We start from the raw sequence: 17,632 nt of genomic DNA on the forward strand, positions 1-17,632 counted from the left end.
GTATTTGTTGGGCTGAAGATAATCTTGTGGAGGGAAAGCACCAGCTGACCAAAGTTTATCTCAACCTTTTTTCTTGTTTGCTGCCTTTTTTTTTTTTTTTTTGTATACTTCATTGTCTTGGTTTCACTTCTTGCACTTCCTATTTGCCTGAGGTCTCTGACCACACTGGGCAAACCCTATTTTGTAAGGCGGTTTGAGCAAGGTCTTAGCTGTGAAGGTTAAGGCGTTATTTAGTAACCTGCAAGGAACTGGTGTACTAAACTGTACGGCTTGTTTTTCTGCACATTCATTTGTGGTACTGTCAATCTGCTGTTTTATTGTTGTAGTGCTGCATGGGATCTGCTAGCATTTTTTATCTTAAATATATACAGGTCTGTAGTATAACCTTGCTGTAAACCTGAGTATGCTGGAGTTAGCAGAAGAGCAGAAACGTTTCAGTACCTGCCAGATCACTTTCTTAAGAGATTAACTTTTTTTCTGTTTATATATGGTTGATTCTACATTTGTAACATAGTTTGAGATAAGTCTGTTGATTAACGAGGCTGCTGAAGGAAGCGATGAACTGGTGCAGACCCAGCCTGTGGCTGGGAATTCCTTGGCAGAGGCAAATAGCAAAACCACAGCCCAAGTAAAGCTCAGTAATGATTCTGTACAGAAGAATGCATGGGCCATCTGCCTGCTGTAGGGCCAGTGAGGTTGCTGCAGAAAAAAAGGACTTTGTCCTTTTTTTCTTCTTTCATTTTTTTCCTTTAAACTCGGTATCTTGGTCTTAGCATGAGGGTACAGCACATCTGATTTATCCTTTGCTCCTATCCTAAAACAGGGATTGGGAATCAAGTGTATGAAGGGCATCTCTTTAAATGAGAAGAGCTTTGAGCTGGAAACAGATGTTTTCTTGCTGCTGTTGACCTATAATAGTTTTAATGTTCCTGTCTTCTGGTTTTGGAACCTGGGGATAATTAAATGGAGTCGTGTGGTATTGTGTGTTATGTTTGAAAGTCTGTCCTGTCAACTGCCATGCTTTTGTCTCTGGTGATGGATGTGCTTAATTCCTCGGCTTAAATTAACACCCAAAATAGGATGCTTGGGGAGAGTTTTATTTTTAAGGTTGGTATGAACACTGTAAGACTTCAGTGCTGGTAGATGATCTGCTGGCTATCTCGATTTCACTGCTGCAAATTAAACTCGGGACCAAGCTGCGGGGAAACTCCCTATACATTATACTTCATATTATTCTGGTTTTCCAGAGCCACTTACTGGCAAAGATGCCATAATTACTGGCTTAATCTGCAGTACCATAGAGGTTTTCCTTCTGATTATTATGTTGATCCGCTCCAAACAAAGTGAGCAAGAGTGCAACGGCATCCTTGCTTTTTGACTTTTGCTTCTCTCTTCTTGGCGTAGCATTTTTTTTCCCATCCTCCTTTGTTATTAAGTGTTACACTTTGCTTTTGGTTTGTCGTAGTTTTATTTTTGCAAAATAGATTTTCACAGCTAGAAAGCCTCAAGGAAAAAAGTTCCTGGTAATATCTGTAGGAGTTGTATCTCTTTACTTTGCAAATGCTGAAATTTAAATCTCGCTTTAATGTCTCTTGGAGCTAAAATATTTTTGGATAAACAAAGCATTTAATATACTGAATAAACTGCTTACAGGCAGCCTTTGCCCTCAGACTGGAATGCAGCCACCGTGAATGTTGCAGCACGAACAAGGGACTCTGGCATAGTTGCGGGCCAGAAGTGGGATGCAGTGTGAGATACAAATGTGAATTTTGATCAGAGTATCACAATCCAAGCCATTTTTATACGAAAAACTACTGGCATCCATAACCAGATTCATATTTTATGAAATGTTTCACAATTTTTCTTCCAAAATTGTTACTGAATATTGCTATGTATTAACTAGGAGCAGTTAGACTATGAAATGTGTTTATAAAGTGTATCTTAGGAGTGCTGTGCCTGCTCAGGTTCCACTATGGACAAAACAGGCCAGAAGCGATGGCAGACGTGGTTGGTAAGTGGATCTGGTGTGTAGATAGCAGCTGTGCATTCACGAAAATCAGTTCTGCCACTGCTAACCCTTCAGAATCCTAGTACGGCATCTTAGGAATGGCAGAGGAGGCTGTTCAGATGAAGTCTGTTTCTGTTTAATTGTTCTTCTGGAGGAAGTTCACGTTCCTGCTCTTTGCTGTTTTGTGGGAAGAAAGGTTTTCTCAAACATCTCCTGTGTGTTGTTACAGAGGGAAAGAGCGTCCTCAGCGTGTGGGTTGTAACCTGGTTTCTGCTTACCAGAGAACCCAGGGAGGTAAACTGACACCTTGTGACAACTTCAAGATTAGGTAGTGGTGTGAACTTAACCTGCTAAGGGTCTGTAAGTAGACAGGAAGCCAGAAATGGGGATTTCTTCCCACCCTATCCACGTGGGAGTTAGGAAGTGGCAGTAACTGGAGTCCTGGGCAGCGAGCGATGGCACGTAGGCTCCCCATCGATGCAGCAACAGATGTGTCAGAGCCCGTGCCAGATAATGTTGTGGGCAGAGTTTAAATGGGATCAAGGGGAGGCTGAACAAATATTTGGATGAAATACTCCCTGAGGGTTGCTAAATGCAGGCTTGGGAAACTCCCGGAGCTGAAAATAGTCAAAGGCTCAGCCTTGTCTGAGACAGGGAGCGCTGTTTAGTCGCCTTGGTTGAACAGGTACAGCAGAACAGCTGCGAGGTTTTGTTGCACAGGGACATCATGAGAGTAAAAGCACTGAAGCTTGGGATGACTGGATTCAAGGGTAGTGATAGAGGAGGCAAATGCCAAACATGGTATTCTCCTGGAGAGGCTGGCAGCCCGTGGCTTGGACAAGTTTGCTGTTAAACACTGGCTGGACAGCTGGGCCCAAAGAGTGGTGGTGGATGGAGTAAAATCCAGCTGGATGCTGGTCACCAGTGCTGTTCCCCAGGGGTCGGTGTCAGGGCCCTTCCTCTTTAATATCTTTGATGACTTGGATGAGGGAATTGAGTGTACTCTCAGTAAGTTTGCAGACGACACCAAGTTGGGAGGATGTGTTGAGAGGGTAGGGGGGCCTGGACAGGATGGGTCAATGGGCAGAGGCCAAGGGGATGATGTTCAACATGGCTAAATGCTGGGTCCTGCACTTTGGTCACAACAACCCCATGCAACACTACAGGCTTGGGGCAGGGTGGCTGGAAAGCTGTGCAGAGGAAAAGGACCTGAGGGTGTTGGTCGATGCTCGCCTGAACGTGTGCCAGCAGTGTGCCCAGGTGGCCAAGAAGGCCAACGGCATCCTGGCTTGTGTCAGGAATAGTGCAGCCAGCAGGACCAGGGAGGTGATTGTCCTCCTGTACTCTGCTCTGGTGAGGCAGCACCTCGAGTGCTGTGTTCAGCTTTGGGCCCCTCACTGCAAGGACATTGAGGCCCTGGAGCGTGTCCAGAGAAGGGCTACAAAGCTGGTGAAGGGCCTGGCCCACAAGTCCTGTGAGGAGCGGCTGAGGGCGCTGGGGGTGTTTGGTCTGGAGAAGAGGAGGCTCAGGGGAGACCTCATTGCTCTCTCCAGCTACCTGAAAGAGAGGTGTGGGGAGCTGGGGGTCGGCCTCTTCTCACAGGTAACTAGTGACAGGACTAGAGGGAATGGCCTCAAGTTGCACCAGGGGAGGTTCAGGTTGGGAATTAGGAGACATTTCTTAGAGAGAGGGATTAGGCATTGGAATGGGTTTCTCAGGGAGGTGGTGGTCACTGTCCCTGGGGGTGTTCAAGGAAAGGTTGGACCTGGTGCTTGGGGACATGGTTCAATGGGTGACATTGGTGGTAGGGGGATGGTTGGACCAGATGATTTTGGAGGTCTTTTCCCACCTTAATGATTCTATGATTTTATAAACTTCCTTGGTGCTTGATGCAGCATCAAAGGGAGTCTCTGCAGAAAGCAGTCCCAGAGGTCAGATACACAGGCTTCAGCCTGCAGGGGCTGTGAGAATGATACTTTCATGATTTTTTCCAAGCTGGAGATCTCTCAGATGGGAACACCTCAGGAGGAAGAGTCCACTGATCTACTCCAGCTGTCCTGCTACGTACCCCTATGTCTTTCTGCCTGGGAAAACCATTGGCACCCACTGATACTTCTGGAATTTACTGCGCTTTGCTCAAGCGCCCCGTGTCCTCAGAGGAGCAGTGAGCTCTGTGATGCCGGGCAGCTGACAAAGTGGACATTCAGTTACCAGCAGAGGATCATGTTCCAGAAAGCAAATCTGAACTAGCACTTTTAACCCTGCTGGAGCTGAAAACCCATGCAACAGATCTGTTTTAGTGCTACAGTTGTTTCCCTTAACCTCTCCAGGTTGCACAGTCTGTAACTGAGCTCATCTCTTTGTTCATGATCTGTGCATAACCGTAATAACAAAGTCTCCCCTTGTGTCCGTGCTGTCATTGCCACTACTCTGCACGAACCACTTTGTCCAACTTCACTAAGTCTTAAACTTGCAGTAATTGTTATCAGATGAAAATCTGAAAAATTAGGTGTGAGAAACACAATTTCTCAGCTCTCCAGTCAATGAATGGTGCAGCTCCTTTTGCCAAACCAGTTATTCTGATTTCTATCTTTATTAAAAACAGAATAAAACACCCCAAGTATTAAACAGTAGGTGTTGTCACAAAGTCCAAAGAAACATTGAGGTCTTCTGCTCTTTGGAGAGAAAACTGATGCCCTGTTTTTAATGCTCTCCATTTTTAAATATGCTAGCAAGGTTGACACCTGTTGTTTCAAAGAACCTGTGAATTGAAGAGCTAAGTTTAAAGTGGCATGGTTTGTTTCTGAGTCAACAGATAACTTGATAGGAAGGCTTTTGGGTGTGAAGTTGTGTGTTTAGATACAGTGTAATTTCTGATGCATGAAGTTGCTTTCGGGTGGAGGTGAACCATTTGTCTCCATCCCCTTTGCAGAAGCATGTAAACCATGCTTGTTGTGGGGTCTTCAGCTTGCAACCCATTCTCTTCCAGCTCCTAGAATGGAAAGTGATCCAAACGAGATGCCAAACACTAGTTCAGGGGGTAAAAATAAGCAATATGATTCAAAGTAGTGGTCACCAGTGACAGAAGATGGGGAAGTTCCAGTCCTGTTATTGTCTCTTCCAAGAGCAGCAGCAAGGTCCGTAGCTCCGGTCATGCCCTACGTGCCTTATTGCTGGAACGTTTGCCTGGTGACCTCTCAAGGTATGTTACACAACAGGTCGTGGAATGAAGTGAATGTTTGTGATTTCCTAGGAGTTGTGGGAGAAGAGGCATGTGACCTTTTTTTGAGTATGTTTACTGATCTCAAGTTGAGGGAACCCTTGAGGAGTTTGCCAGTTTTCAAAGAACATGAGTTTTGGAAGCTGATGTTGCAGCAGACAGTATGGCATTCAAAAAGCTGTTATAACAGCGTCCCTTACAATGCTTATCAAAGGTGAGACTTTCAAGAAAATCCTTCTAATATATCTCTGTGTATATGAGTGCGTGCATGTGTATCTATACACACATGCATGAGTTAATAGTGGAAACTGTCTTCCAAATACTGATCCAGGAAATGCCGTCTTACTAAATAATTAGACCTTGGGTGTTTATAACCTGAGGTCATTATCTAGACAGATCCAATCTGAATAAACCACTGACTATCCTGAAGGTTACCTGACTATGAGTTAGTTGCTTCCTGTTCTTAGTGTTTTTCAACTTAGTAATAACTTGCTGTATTAGAACTAATTTAATTTTGTTATTTCTAAGTATTTTCAGGTTAATCTAGGAAACTTGGAGCATCCCACTGCTCCCGCTGGAGGGTCTCTCGAAAATGCCAGTGTGTACCAAGGTGCTTCTCATTGTTTCCTGCTGGTGTGGAATTTCCACGTGTTCCTGGGGCTGCTAGTACCCTAAATGATGAAGAGGCTCACAGAAACGTCAGGGATTGATTTGTGGAGCAGTGTGTCCTGTAAGGCGCTGTTTGGAAGGTAGAGCAAGAAACTGGGTAGGAGGCCTGAGGGGAGGGTGTTGTTTCTGGGAACAGTGGAAGAGACCATGTCACCTGAACAGGGTAGATATTTGTTGCATATTCGTCATTTAGATCCTGTCTGATGTGACCTAAAAGTAAATCTAGCCAACAGGCAAGTGGGACTTTGGGTCTGGTTGTTTCTTGCTGGAGGTTGGCTTCCTCCCTTATGACAGCTACTGTGTTTGGTGTAGCAATTCAGGAAAGGACTTGAGCATTTTGACTTCATAACTTGTGCTCATGCAGTCCTTTTGGACACTCTTAAAAATTGTGCTTTGCCTTTTTTGCAACATAAACTGGAAAGGAAGGCTTGGTGTGTTATGTTGGCTGGTTTTATTCAGGCTAGTGAGGTTGGTGCACAGCTGCATTAGATGTGAAGATGGGCACAGTTATGTACTTCCATAAAAATACAGAATGATTTAATAGTGAAGGAAGCGCTTGCTGCAAGCAGTATCTTTCATGTTGTCAGTGAAGTCTTTCGAGCTTCCTCCCTTCAGTTTTGCTCACAGCAGTCTGCTAGGGGGCTCAGGCCCTGGAAGAACTAAAAGGTAATCCTGTGGCTAAATCATGCTGCTTTGCATAACTGTCGCCCTTGGTCGTAATACCAAAGGTGTTCTTGGGGTTGTGGGATGCCAGGGCTGACTTCTGCAGCAAGCCAACACACAGAAAGGGGATGTTTCGGGGCTTCCTCCCTTAATGCTTCTCCAGTCACCAACCAAAAATGCAGTGTGTGGCAGTGGGGAATCGCCTCTAAATCTTCTGAATGGAAACGAGAGCCAAAATATTTTGCCTTTTACAGAGACAGAAGAGTAAAGTGGACGTTAGCCTAAAATACAGCAGCAAAAGCTGAAGGAGTTGGGGAAGAAATCAGTGTTTGGATAAGGGTTCCTGCACTGCAGGTCTGTGTACTTAAAGCAGTTGTAGATCACTTCTTATGTACCCTTTCACTGGGGAGTGAATGCTAGGTTGGGATTACCCACATGATTTTATTGTCCCTGCGGAAAGGGTGTAGAGGCGAACTACTGTAAGTTAAGAGCCCTTTGCAAAACGGTTCAATTATTAGCGTGCCTTCGGAGGTGTGTTATGTAAGCATCACAAATTTCACTGGCTTCCTGTGTTCAAAGAACTAACTGTGAGCAGGATTACAATGATATCTTAGATGCTGGTTAAAACATTCTCTCAAAACCCCTGACGTTGTCTTCTAATCAATTTGACGTTTTAATCAACAAGCATACTCAGTGGTGAACTTGGCACAAGTGACCTATTCAGGCAGGGCTTCTCCCCATGTATTTTAAGGAGTACTTCAGCATGTCTGAGAAATGAGAAGCAAATACGCCAGGGAAATATGGAAATAGGCCTGTACTCCTGTGCTAGGGCGTAAAAGGAAAATGCTGCTGTAATCACCAAGGTACCTTTTCTGAGGAACAGTTGGTAGCCAGTTAATCCTGCTTTTGCAGCCATACCTGATTCTTGCTGTTTATGTTGGATAAGAAAGCAAGAGGACAGCCCACTCCTGCTCCCTTTGCAGCGCTTCTGCTTGCGTATGCGTGTTAAGTGGGAGGGAGACGAGGAGAATCCCCACCTCCAAAGCTTTGTGTGTGCTTTGAGAGAGACGTTTCTACTTCTTTGACTTGGAAAGTGGCCCTCGGTGCTTAGCTTGGGGTGGGTGGGTGTGCATGCACGCACGTGCAGGTTCTGATGGATTGGGTCAGAGGATTTGAAATGCTGCACGATACACCATGAATAAGCTGGAGGTGCTCTGCGGGGTGTTGCAGAGGGCTCTGGACAGGTCCTTCTTGCCCGTCCTGTGATGCGGAGAACACGACTGGCTGGCGTCTTCAGGAACCGATAGCATCAAAACCATCAGAAATGCTTTTTAGCTGCTGCTTCTGTGTCAAAGAAACGTTCAGGGTATTAAAAACAAGTGGTACCACAGCGTTGAATGCTGTCATCTTGCGTGCTGAAACAGAAGCGAGCTTCTCTTGTGCCATGACGCCTTGCTACTGCTGAACAGCTCCAGGAGTGGAGCTCCTTGGTAGATCCTTTGGGCTCTGCCTTGCTGGGTATGTTGGTGTCTGCACGCCAGCCTGCGCCCCATTGCCTCTTGGATCGGGGCATCGAGTCCAGGAGCTTCCAACGGGGACCCAGGCAGCGTTGTGGCAGCTGATGGGCGGCTTTGGGGCACTGTGAAACTTGGCAGGGATGAGTCCCAAACTCTGACGTGTTTGGGAGGGTGGCTGTTGTCAGGAGATAAGAGCGCGGTTACTCACCAGAACAGGGCCTTCCCCCTTTATCCCCCTTACTGGAGACTGGTGGGTGTTTGTGGGGTGGGTAGCAAGCATAAACTGTGGCCTGAGCAGTCCTGCCTGCTGCGGCTGGCCCTGGCGTGTGGCTGTGCACGAGGCTGGTGTTTGCAGAGCAGTTGGAGGGGATGGAGAGAAGCCTGTCACCATCGTGCCGCCCCTGGTGGATTTTGGTCAAGTGCATTTCAATTTTATGTTTTATCTTCGCTTCTGTGTGACTGTTTTCTCTATCGTAAAGCTATCTTGAAGACCAGGAGAAAAGGCTTTTGTCCCTCCCCCTGCATCAACTTGCTTGTTATCTCCTTTGATGCCTGGATCAGAGCCTGGGTGACTTTACCATCTCCTGCCAGAGAGAGTTTTGGGAAGGCTGCTGCGCACAGTAGCAGAGCTGCTCTCCGTGTGATGCCACAAAGTAGGAGCAGAAGCCCTCCAGCCCCCCTCCAGATCCAACAAATGCTGCTATAGGCCTCGCATGGACACAGGGTTCCTCTGTGTTTCTGTGACTTTTGGGAAATGCTGTTTTTGAAGTGCAGCTGCCTAGGTTAGCACAGTGCTTTACAACATATTCCAGCTACTGGTAGATCTTGGGGCAATCTTCACGTTATAGTCACTGTAATGCTTTTAATAGGAGGCTATGTGATAGCCCTGCTTTCTTAACACATAATAATAATTATATATTTTTTTTTATAGTGACTCTTATGACTACGTGAGCAGCAGCCAGCAGCAGGTCTTCTGGGCTTTGACTCCCATAGTCACAGTGAGCTTCTAACCCAATGAACCAAGTTCTCTGGGTAGGAAGGCAATTTCAGGTAAGTGAATTTTGTGTTGTTAAGGACGTGTGTTTTGGAGCAGTGCGCTTCTTAATACGTTGTTTATTATAAGCTGATGTTAAATGCGACCTGAATTTGGATTAATTCTTGTTTTGGATTTGCACTGGCAGGTATCCATTTTTGCTTTGGTTTAATCATTTTTTGTGTGCGTGCCAAGGGCAGCCTTCAGCACTGGCAGTCTGTGGTCCTCGCTTGTGTATTTGTAACATCTTACTTAATGTCCTCCAGCTGCATGGCAGTGTTTCATTTGGCACCTGTGCTGCCTGGTTGCTTTAAGGGAGGCTTTCATTCAGTGACATAGCTTACTAGCAAATATATAATGATTCACTCCATTTTATGTTAGCTTAGACACTAAGTGCTAGCCTGGTGCTTTCTCTCCATTCAAGAAAACAGTCCAACTCCAGCACTAAACTGTACAATCTTAGAGAAGTCAGCTGAAGGATGTGTTAGGTTGGTTCTTTTTTTCTTCCAGTTCAGAATAACTGAGAACCAAACTTCAGAGGATACAGTTGTGTATAAATGCTACAAAAAGACTACATATAAGGAAATTTTTGCCCCTCTGGCTGTTGAAGCCTGTGATATACAGGGTAGATGGCCAGACTGGTGGTTGGAATGCCTGGTTTCTGTTCCCAGTTTTGGCTTTGACGTAGATGAATGACCTGCAAAGGAAAAATAAATCGGGCGTGTGCCCTTTTTTGTTGCTTGTAGTTGTGTTTTGTTTTGTTTTTCTTTCAGTAATCCTTTGAAGCTGTGCAAGGATTTGCTGAGAGGCATCTTTTAAGATTCTTTCATGGTTTTGTTGGGTTTGATCTCTGTAGAAAGGCCTATGACTGCTGTAAGAGCTACAGAGGGAGGTATCGTAAGAACTGGAAAATAAAAGCAGGAACTATTGAGCATAGACATTTTTGAGGAAAAAAAGATGTATTTTAACAGTCATTTGTTTGTGTGCAACCCTAGTGACTAGCATATTGAATGAAACAAGTTTTTGGTGCCCTCAGCTCTTAGTTGGAAAAGCTGCTTCCTTTTTCTCTAGATGCTCTTGAAAGTCGTTGAGACTAAACTGGCTGGTCCTGCATGGCCTCAGTGACAGAGCAGAAGAGCAACTCTAAGTTGTGGTTCTGCCTAATCCGGTCGTAATTCTTCCTGTGGGTGCCCCAAGCAAACTTGTTTTTAGAAAAATTGGTTTTAGCACCTTTCCTGCAGAGGTCCCAGTGCTGTGCACCTCTAAATCTCAAGTGTCGTGCAATAAAGTATTAAATAGTGCTTCCACAGATAGTGTAGGAAATAGGGTCAGTGAACAGAAATAACGAGAAAAATACTGAGACTAAAAATCAGCAATGCTAAAATCGATAAACTTTTTTTTTTCTGCACGTAATACTAATTACTTTGGGCACAGGTTAGTTTTGGAGTTGCTGCTTTTTGAAAGCTGACAATTGATTCACCTTTTATTTCCTCTGGGTTCAATGCACAGATGCTATGAATAATGTAGTCATCTACTTCTTGAGTTAAATGCAGATTTAATAGGGGTTGAATATTATTACTGCACATACAGTGCAAGAGATGTGAGGTTGCTTTGTTCCTGCTAAAAGAGAAAGGTTCAAACCAGGCACTGTTGGGCACGTGGCACAACCTTGTGATTTATATTGAGAAATGACTCGCAGATGCATTGGTATCTTTGACTTCTGTGTGATTTGTGTACTTGTCTCGGTATATGACAGCGTATGCTCCAAACTCAGGGGGTCACAAAGTACTCGTTGCTGAAATCTAGGGGTCTACTGTGGCAGAATAACAAGATTCTGCTGGCTCTTCAATGATGTTTATTTTGTGAATCGGTCATAAAAACAACCCTGTCCTCAACTGTTAGCTTTGCAGAACTTGAGCCTTAAAATAATCCAGGAAGCCTTTTGTTACATAAACATAACTCATCCTTCAGCTTGGTGCTATACTTGCTTGCTGCATTTGCTTTAAAATTTAAACTGTGGTGTCTTGGAAGCAGAAACCCTCCCAAATTTTTATGTAGCACTTTATGTTCTGACTGTAGCAGCCCTCTCCACGTGGAGAGCAAAGCAAATGATTGCTGCATCATCAGTGTAACATTGACTGTTGAAAGCAGACATTGCACCGTGTAAAGCACTTTTGTGGCTGGAACTAAACTTCTCTTGATGATTTTTGTTTAAACTTACCGCTGACAGGTATGCTTATACCTACCGTATTTAATTCCACAGGAATAGACCTTCCAGGTATGTGGTATCTTTCTGTAAATATTGCTTCTACCAAGCAACTTGGGAAAAAAAAAAAAAAAGAAAAAAAAAAAAGAAGGAAGTGTATGAATATGGCGAGGGATTGGAATAGTTAAAATTAAATTCCAGTGCAGACTACATGGTGGTTTAACAGCCATGGGATTTTCAGCCATTAGATTTCCCAATTAAATGAGCAACAGTTGGCTAGAACAGGTGCTTAAAAAAAAAAGTGAAATGTCAAATGCATGGGAGATAATCTCCATTAAAAGTGCTGTCTGTGGCTTCTGGGCGTTGTCTTGCACACGTAAGAGCACCTTGGGGAAAACTATTAATCACATAACTGACTGCAAATTTAGGGGTTTTGTGGCATTGACTTCTTAAGTGATTACTTTGCTGCCAGGGATGACTGAGCTTGAAGCTGTCGATGAGTGTGGAGGTGATCCAAAACGAAAGGTTTAACTGAGCTTTGGAGCAGGTATTTTGTGCCCTTCACTTGGTTTGTTTGAGTCGATCCGATTTGCCTCTGGTATCTTCCCTAGCCTTTGCTACTTATTTAATATGTCTGGTTCTCAGCAAGTGGGTACCACAAAGCAGGTTGCTGTCAATATGTTGTTTTCCTATTTGTTTTCCCTTAAACACAGAGCTTGGGAAAGGCAAAGGGTGCAACAGCAGGAAGTGACTGCAGCTTATGGAAACAGGCTGTACCTGCCCAGGGTACTGCTTAATCCAGAGAGTGAATCTTCCTTCTTGAGATTGTTTGTCAACTGCATTAGCAATGACTGGCCCTTTGTCCTGGGGCATTGCTCTGAGGTTGATTCACAGCTTATAGAAAAGAGAAAATGAGCTTTCCGTCATGCTGTGCATCTTCTGCTGGTGCTCCTTCTGGCTTTGGCTGAACCATTGCTACTGCTCAGTTCCCACGTACATACCTGAGCCTTCGGTTTCGGTTGGGTTCGGCCACTGCCTGCTCCTTCCAAGTGCCTGAGCATCTACCTGGCACGCCTGGGGGTGGGGCAGGACTCTAGGCAAGCACTGAAGCTCCTCATAGCCCCAGCCGTGCTGTGCTTGAGGAGCAAATGCCTGTACATGCAGGCTCTGTCTGAAGGGCATTTAGTGCAGTGAAGTACGGCACAGCTTTTTTGCAACTTTTTTCACTTCCTTCGGAGGCTGAGCATACGCTCAGGGCTGCTCCCTGTGGCTCTTCCTCCATCTCTTAGCATGCGGATGAAATTCCAGCGATTATCTTACTAACAGCCTAGTGCAAATGTTATTTTGTGCTGAAGCTGTGCTGGAAATGGTTCAAAATGTGTTGTTTATTTGGTTTCACAAGGAGAACACCATCTTGCCGGTCTCTAATTGTGCTTTGCTCTCTGGCTGCGAGTTAGAAATGTAAAGACTAAGCACGTTTGGCTTGCAGTTTGGAGCGATACTCTGCATTTATATCTGGTCTCTTTGCGTTCAGAAAACTTGCATTCAAAGCATTTGAAGCATAATCAGGCCATCCTTGTAGTCTGCAACCCAGGCAGCACAGCCTGGTGATACTTGTGGGCTCGTTGTCTTTTTGGAAGCTGTATTATTAATCTGTTTTCCCCCAGCTTCAATCATGTGAGGTATCCAGCACACTGTATTCTCATGTTGAATTAGACCCTACTAAATAGCTTTCTTATCAGAGACTCTTATGACTCTCATTTTGCACATAATTTTAGCAATGGACATGGTTGTTCTAAACTAGTCTGTGGCTTTGCAGTTTTATTATTCCACAGATCATATGGTTATCAGGATTCTTACACAAGATGCTTTCTTTCAGTTCATTTGTTAATTGGTTTGCTGTGTTCACATGGATCTGTGTTTGCAGGGTGCCTTAAAACAAAAAGGTTTTCTTCTGTCCTTTGCTTCTTCCCCCTTCCTCTGCTGTCTCCATTTCCATTGAAGAGTTGAAAGACTGTTAGCAGCTGTTTTGACAGGAGATTTGCATGTACTTCTTAGGAAGCTGATATGTTATAGCTGATGTATTTTGCTCCATGGTGATAGATATGTAGCAAAGGATGGGTAGAGTATTGGGTTTTAAAACGTTGAAGGATTTTACAGTCCCTGCTGAGGATGTCTGCTGTCACCAGAGTCCTCTGAGGCTGTCCCAGTTGTTGAAATCGTGTGTGCATCCAAGCTACATTAAATTTTTGCTAGGCAAATCTAAATATCAGCTTCTTTAGAGCACTCTCCTGCCTTGAGGCTCCTCCCTGCCATTTTCTGGGTTGTGGAGCTCTTCATTTCATCTGTCTCCTGACACTGATGCATTGTTAAATTCCCCAAGCTTTGCTAATAGTTTCTTGGAAAGCTCATGTAAATACAGCCCTGGGAGCACCCTGACCTGTACAGCACATCGTGAAGGGTGAGTGGCAGCAGAGGTGAGAAACACACTTTGCACAGACGCTGTTTTTATCGTTCGGATATGCTAACTCTGCTCGTGGAGTTGCTTTAGGTGTTTGGTAGAAGCTGTCAGCAACCCAAATTAGGCCAATGCCCTCCTCAGCCCAGTGCAGCTACTTGCCTGCCCCCTGCCAAAGATTTGGATGGTCTGCATCTGCCAGCACAACCACCCTTTCATTGTGCTGGTTTGTCCGACGCTGTCTGCTCCAAAAATAATAATCCTGCATGAGAAACATTTAAATGAAGCCAGCAGCAGATGTGAAATGGAGTGCTGTAGACGAGGCAGAGGTAGGATAACAGGTCTGGGCATAGCAGGAACAGGGAAAGCATGTGTCTCAGCTGAAATCGATTACAACACCTAGCCTGCTCTTCCGCTTCATATATTTGTCTTCTGCGTTTCAGTCTTCTGTGAAGTTTCTGTGGGCAGGCAGCCGAAAAACAAGAATGCAGAGACACTGACTCTGATTTTTGCATTGCTGTACAGTTTTTTGCTGATTCTCTTACTGTCTTCAGACAGTTTCTCTGGCAAACCTGCTGCTAAATGGATGACCTAACTCCCAGTGAATGCTGTGATCTTAAATATTACCCTACATCACAGAAATTATTTGAAAAGTGGTGTGTATTCTTCAAGCTATCGGTTGTCTTTCAGCATCCTCTCGGTATTCTTTCATCTGTTGCTCGTTCTGAAGCTGAGATGAACTTACCTGTCAGCAGTTACAAGGCTGTCTCTTCTTGTCTCCTGCTCCTTAATCACAGCTGTACCTCGCAGTTTAAATGTTGTTTACAGAGGAGATATGGCAAGTAGCTGTGTTGTGGCTGCTCTTTCTCTAAATGATTTTTTTCATACTCCAGTAATATTCAGCACAAGGTTGTGTTTGTGCTCTGTAAGGATGTCAGCTTGCTTTTGGTTTGCAAAGCCAACACGTGGTCTCTCTTCGTCACCGCTAAGGACTAATTAATGCCATGGGCAAGTCTATCAAAGCTAAAGGACATCTCTGTCTGTAAGTCACTGCTAGCTTTGAAGCATCAGTTAGGTTTGGGGTTTGCTGGCAAGGTGGTAACAGCCTTGAGCCACTTGTGGGTTCTTCTGAGTGATCTGTTTTTAGAGCAGTAGTCATGTGATAGTTTAAGATACTTGATCACAAATATCATAACCACAAAATTGCAACTTGTGTACAAAAATACACCAGTTTTTGCCAGATTTCATCAAAGGGTTCTGTTGAGAGACAGGTTGTGTAATGAATAGACAGCACCCTCGTTGGATTTTGATGTTACCTGATATGCTATGAATGCCGTGCTAAAATTATGAAATACAGGAGCATACCACAAGGGTAAAGAGCTTAACACTTTCGTGACTGTTACTTGGCCACATTCTGTAGGATTCAGATTTACAGACTGCATCAGGCCATGCTTTAGCTCCTGTTTGCTGAGCTGAAGCAGCTGGTATGCAAGGGAGCTCGTTCTGTGTGGAGGGGAAAGTACATTAGGTGCTTGGCTTCACGGCTCGAACGCATCACTGCTTGCACACACAACCGCCTAGCAGAAAGGTGAGGGGGTAACAGCAGATGTTTGCATTTCTTCACTGTCAAGAAGTGGCTTAGTTAGGAGGCTTTAATTGGAGCCTTGAATGCAGCCTTGATACTTGCAGTCTTTAAATACATACAGCTGACTTTAAATCAGCATAGTTTGTGCATGGTGTATCGGTCTGGCATGGGGTGTTCTTGTCCTAAAGCAACATTTGATGAGAAGTACCTCGTCCTCCCTCCCAGCACAGTGTGAAGTGCCACTTCTGGTCTGGCCAGAACTGTAAGGAGGGCTTAAGGTAAGGCAAGGGAAGACAGCTGCTTTTTGGCAATTTCTGGCATAATAACATTCATTTTCATCTGTGTTTGATCAAAGATGGAAGGCACAGTAACCCTGTGTGTGCCCTGCTCGTGCTTTGCTTCTTGCTGTTCAGAGATGGGATTCTGGGGGTGGAGGGTTTCATTTAGCTGTTCATAAGGAGGGTGTGCAAGACAGCATACGCTGAAACAAGAGACACTGATGTTAGCTGGAGTGCTTTCTGGTGGCTGTTGAATTGTTGCAAACCCAAGAAGTAGCCAGAAAATCTCTTTTCACAGGCTTCTTCTCTTATGGAGTTCTGTGTCATCTGCTTTCCTTATCTTGATGGAGTGACTGGGACGGAGAAATGAGGCCAACTTTCTGCAAATTTCTCTCCCATGGTAGGGAACAACCAAGTGCAGAAGAACTGCTGGATTCTCAGTCATCTGTTTGAGTCTGCAGTGGCAGCAGGGAGGCACAGAGGCTGCGATGAAAATGGGAGCCAAGTTGTGAAGCTTGCACAGAAAGAGTACAGAGTAATTCAGGATACTGGAGAGTCTCAAGGAGGAGTGCAGAGCTTGGCAAACTGTCTCATTGCTTCTTCCCTGTCCTTTACCCTTGCTTGAGCTGCTTGGACCCCGATGAAAAGGGTGCAGTGGAAGCAGTCAGCATAGCTAGCCACCGAAAGCCGTGCATCCACCAAATGGGAATCTTGGTCCTGTCTCTCACAGTGCTGTCCCCTGGTATTTTAGTTTTGTGTTTTCGAAGTCCCACCATGCATCTCAACTCTGTTACATTCATTTGTAGAGAAGTTGTTTCACCATCTTCCACGTTTTTGGCTGTTAGGCTGTTCAGGAGTACATCTGGTGTCAGTAGCCTGCAGTCCCTGTACACCGTGAATGTGGGGTGGAGAAGGGAAGGGAGCATCCAACAGCCAGAATGAGGGAGAGGAGGGAAGAGCTGGTGAGACTCTCCTGAGGGGTAGCCTTAGGCCAGGCAGTGCCTTTTCTGAGGCCGCATTCCCATAATTTTAATTTTACAAGGGAGGACTTGTGGAAACCTGAAATTCAAGACCAGGAGGTGGAGTCCCCAGAGCAAGTTCCTAGACCTGTTGATGTCATCTCTCGTTCTTTCCTACAGTGAGGCATTTGATGCTCACTTACGAGTGAAAGTCTTGTTATCACTGCAACCAAATCAATCCTGTCTCTTCCAAACACAGTCACAAACAGTGCAGTAGGAGTGCCAGACAGACTGGCCTAAGAAAGAGCTTTATTTCACTCCACAGCCTTACAAGGTAGATGAGAAGCCTAAGAAATTTTTTCTTAAGTGAACTTGCATCAACACTCATGCAGATTGTTGTCTGCATCCTGCTGCTGCTTGCTTGTGCAAGGTTCGTTGTTGCTGCACAAGTCACACTACAGCTGAAGTTCTTCCTCTAGCCACTGCTTGTTGGAGAAATGTCCACCTAAGCTGGTTTTTTAACATTTCTGTGCTGATTGCTGAGTTTTAGCAGGAAAATGTTTCTATTCAGCCAGTGGTGATCACTTCCCTGTGGTGATTTGGGGTTGACTGAAAATAAGAGCTTCAAAGCAGATCTGTACTGACACTGTGTTGGGAGGAATTTGCAGTTTCAGGTACTGAACCCTGGGGGAAAAAAAATATGTCCTGGCAGGAATTTTGGGATGCAGCCCTGCCCCTTGGCATGCTGTGCCTAACCTGGCACAAAATACAGTGGGTGTGCTGATCCCACGTGAAGAGAGGAAGCAAGCGTGTGTCCAGCCTAGAGGAGGTGAAGAATCTGGTATATGGTGAGAAGAGGTTAGTGACACTGCAAAGTAGCTAAGGGTAACTAAAAACAAACAAACAAGAACAACAACACAAAAAAAACAAGAGGTTTTTCCTGTGTGCATCAATACAGGTCATTTTGCTGATACTGTATCAGGAAATAATAAATACAAAGATGGAGGAAGGCTTTAATTTTATTCTTATTTAATTT

General features: G+C 44.8%; 1 protein-coding gene across 9 annotated transcripts in view; it reads left to right on the plus strand.

Annotated features, from left to right (window-relative positions):
* SGMS1 (sphingomyelin synthase 1) overlaps positions 1-17,632 on the plus strand; it is an 84,939-nt gene that overhangs the window by 13,451 nt on the left and 53,856 nt on the right. For all 9 annotated transcript variants that reach the window (XM_013097300.5, XM_072040278.1, XM_072040274.1 and 6 more), the window contains one exon: positions 9,009-9,127. The gene's annotated coding sequence lies outside the window, so the exon portion shown is untranslated. The remainder of the gene's footprint in view (positions 1-9,008; positions 9,128-17,632) is intronic.

The sequence above is a fragment of the Anas platyrhynchos genome, chromosome 6 (assembly GCF_047663525.1).
Source record: "Anas platyrhynchos isolate ZD024472 breed Pekin duck chromosome 6, IASCAAS_PekinDuck_T2T, whole genome shotgun sequence".
Classification (NCBI taxonomy): Eukaryota; Metazoa; Chordata; class Aves; order Anseriformes; family Anatidae; genus Anas; species Anas platyrhynchos.